The 3834-nt window shown below is 56.4% G+C and overlaps 1 pseudogene; it reads left to right on the top strand.

Moving 5' to 3' along the window:
• Positions 1 to 2213: 2213 nt before the first annotated feature.
• LOC134368457 (paraneoplastic antigen-like protein 5) lies at positions 2214 to 3543 on the top strand (annotated as a pseudogene).
• Positions 3544 to 3834: the final 291 nt, after the last annotated feature.

The raw sequence follows: 3834 nt of genomic DNA on the forward strand, positions 1-3834 counted from the left end.
GCTGGACTCAGACCTACTGTTGCAATGTAAGCAGCTCCCAGCCCCATTAGAATTCTCTGTAATCCATGCACACGTGGGGCAGGATCAGAGGGCGGGGAGGCCCCCCTTTGAGGAAGAGTGTGGGGGAGGGGTGCGCTGCAGCCAGGGTGCAGGCGCGAGCAGCAGGTGTGCAGCTCCCTTGGCGGGATTGTCACCCGACTTCCTCTTCCTACCACAGCTTCGTGGTCCAGTCTGCACTGTGGCGGCAGCAGCGACATAGGCGTGGTGGCTGCCCTGCACAGGCGATCCGGCCTGGAGCCATCTCCAGCAGGTATGGAGCTGGGCCCCCGGCACAAAGGCAACCCAGATAACAGGGGATCCCCCAATGACCCTTGCTACCTTCCTAGGGGCCAGTAGCCGTAAGTTTTCCCTGGAAGTTGAATCCCACTAGCACCGTGCGGCCTCCCTGCCATTTCCAGTCATCACAACCAGCCTGGGAAATTCAGGGTCACCTAATCCAAACTTGACCCTGCCCAGGGGTCAGGACAATTGGCTCTGACCCTTGCTCTTGAGGGAATGTGGCTGTAGCCCTTCCCCTCCCCCCACCCCCTCCTACTTCCACTGACTGATGTATCCCTGTCCAAGCATGGGGTGGGGGAATAAGGTGGGGGGTGTATGTGAACGAGTGAGGGGCACAGGGGGCTGTAGGTAACAGGGTGGGAGTGGGGAGCACAGGGAAATGAGAGTGGGGAGCTTGGGGATAAAGGTTAGGCTTGGGTGTGTGCAGGGCTTTGAGTAGGGATGGAGCTTGGGAAGGGTTGGATTTGGGGGGGAGGGGTGGGTTTTAAGAATTTGTGGGGTTTGTACTGGGGTTGGAACAGCAACATTACCCCTGGATCTTTTCTGCCTAAGCAGCAGCCCCCAGTTGGGTAGTTTCTTGTATCCCTGCACCAGGGTCCTTGTGTACACCTCTGGAGACTCAGCATTGACACAACCTGAGCGGGAGACGTGGACCAGAACCAACATACGTCTGTCTTGCTTTGGATAGATCCAGTGGAGCGGGACCCATCACCTCTGATCTGCCTGACTGGACAGAGCTAGAGAGCAGAGGGAGTGCTGAGTGCTAGTGGAATCGGAATCGCAGCAGCATCTGAACTGCTGGTGGGACCTACTCAGCAGGGTGAGCAGCTGGGAGGTGGGCTGTGTTGGGAGGGGACTGTGTAACCCTGGTAAAGAGCAGGAATGGAGGGGCTGCCTGCCAGGGCTCACAGACTGCAGGGCAGGGCCACACCTACAGCAAGAGTTGTCTGTTTCCTGCAGTGTAGCAGAGGAGACCCTTTCTGGGTCCCTTTTCTGCTCCTGATACCAGCTTCCACTAATTTGAAAGCACAAGCTCTTGTTTTTCAGCACTCACCCTTGCTGCCCACCTCATCCCACACCGCCCCTTCCCTCACGCACCCCCTTGTGGCTAAGATGCTTCATTGGTTGGAAGCCGGTGACATCACCTGTTGCTCCTTGAGGGCCTTAACACTACTGCAGAAATCCTCCTGCAATGGAAACCCATGGTCCACACTGTTCTCGGCATCTATGGCAGCACTGCAGCTCGTCACACGCGCTCCATACCCGCCCCTCTCATTGTGCTGCACAGAGCTCCAGCCATCTCTCTCATCTGTCAGGCATTTTCTGAGAAAGAGGAGAGCTCTGCAGCTCCTTCTGCCAGCCTTTGCCCCGGCAAGGAGGGGGCCAGGTATTGTGGGGCAGCAGAGCCCCAGGGGGTGGGGGCATTTTCCTGCCCTCTCCTTCCTCGAGGGCTTTGTGATTGTCCCCAGGCATCAGGCCCTGCCTCCTGACACTGGCCTTTTCACCACAGGCATGCACAGCCCAGAGATTTCAAGGAGGAACCCACAAAAAATGGAGTTCAGCTAGGAGGGCTGAGGTGGAGGAGATTTTTTTGGGGAGACCCTCCACACTCTGCTCTCCACAAAATAACTGCAGGAGCCATGGGAATCAGGAACTAAATCCCTGCATGGGGAGGTGGGGGCAGAGGAGGTGCTCTGGGTGGAGGTGGGGAGTTGGGTGTTAACGATGCTCTCACCCCTTTGCATTACAGGCTGTGGAAACCTGGGACACTTCTGCCTTCCTTCTTGGCATTGGCTCAGAATTATTTGAGTCCTGGTAAAGCTCTGAGCTGATTAGTGCCCTAGTATTAGATCAGTCCGTAGGCAGTGAGAGCCATGGCGGAGACACTGTTAGAGGACTGGTGCAAGGGCATGGGCCTGGACCCCAGGAAGGCCCTGCTGATCGTGGGCATCCCCGTGGAGTGTAGTGAGGCTGAAATTAAAGAGACCGTGAAGGCAGGCTTCAAGCCCCTGTGTGCGTACAGGGTGCTGGGCAGAATGTTCCTAAGGGAAGACAATGCCAAGGCTGTCCTCATCGAGTTGGCTGACTGTCAATTTTGCTACAATCCCTAATCAGATACCAGGAAATGGGGGCACCTGGGAAGTGCTGGTAGAACCCCGGAACCCAGATGAACAATTTATCAATTGACCTAAGAACTTCCTGAAAGATGAGGGCCGAAGAGTGGTAGACGTGGCCAAAACCCTGGCCTATAGCACCTTGTCCACTGAGGGCTCGAGCCAAGTCTGACCAGCAGTTTTGCAGCCTCTGGAAGATAGCACGTGGTACCAAAAACCGAAAGTGTTTTCAGGAAGTGCTTTCCCAGGCCCAGGCGAAAAGACCTTTGAAGTGTGGCTGGAGCAGGTCACTGACATGATGCAGATGTGGCAAGTGTCTGAGGTGGAGAAGAGGTGGCGTCTGCTGGAGAGTTTACGCGGCTCTGCCCTGTCCATCATGCAGGTGCTCTGGGCCCACAATGACTCTATCTCTGTGGAGCAGTGCCTGGACGCCCTGAAGCAGATCTTTGGGGATAAAGAGGACTTTAGAAGCTCTCAGTTTAGGTTTCTTCAGACCTTTCAGAAGACCGGAGAGAGTCTCTGCTTACTTGCTACGCTTAGAACCCCTGCTGCAGAAAGCCGTGGAGCAGAGCCCCTTAGAGCAGAGCACAGACATGATTCATCTGAAACATTTTCTAGCTCGGACCTGCATGTCCACCACCCTCCAGCACAAGCTCAAGCTCCTTGATCAGTGAGACTGTCACCCCATATTTATGGAGTTAATGAAAGTCATTCGAGATGAAGAGGAGAGGGAGGCCACCATGGCTGTGATGATGGAGAAGCAGAGTCCTGTAGGAAGAGACTGGAAGGCCGCAGGTAGGCAGGCAGTAGCGGGGGCCTTGGGCAGGCAGTCCCCGCAGCTCAGGTCCCCATGCAGGCAGGTTCTTTTGACGAGAGCAGCAGCCAGACCCTACAGGAAGGGGCTCTCCGATCACTGAAGCGCAGCCGACTACTGTGCTGCCACAGCACTGGGGAAGAAGGCCGTGGCCAGGCAGCGTGTGCCGCGGCTGAAGACAAACCTCCATCACTGGGGAGGACACAGGTTGTAGCAGGAGACAGCAGCATTGGGAAACAAGATGGGGACTGGGGCCATGAGCCCTACGATGCGTAGGCTCAGAAGATCCAGGCACCGCTTCTCCTAGCAGGCAGCAGAGACATTTTATCAAGGGGAAGGGGCAGCCCAGGAAAACAACAGTTGACTTGAGTGAGTCAGAGGGGCAGAGCAGCCAGGCCCAGGCTGTGCCCCTTCCTCCTCCACCAGCTGGAAGGGACTCCACCAACCAAGACCAAACCCCATGTGACTCACTGACGGCCCTGACGAGGTGCCAGAGATGCACATGGGGCGCCCGAGCCTCGGGTGGGGACACCAGGAAAGTACAGGCTCAAGAATGTACAGCTGAGG

The sequence above is a fragment of the Cynocephalus volans genome, chromosome X, assembly GCF_027409185.1.
Source record: "Cynocephalus volans isolate mCynVol1 chromosome X, mCynVol1.pri, whole genome shotgun sequence".
NCBI classification, from domain to species: Eukaryota; Metazoa; Chordata; class Mammalia; order Dermoptera; family Cynocephalidae; genus Cynocephalus; species Cynocephalus volans.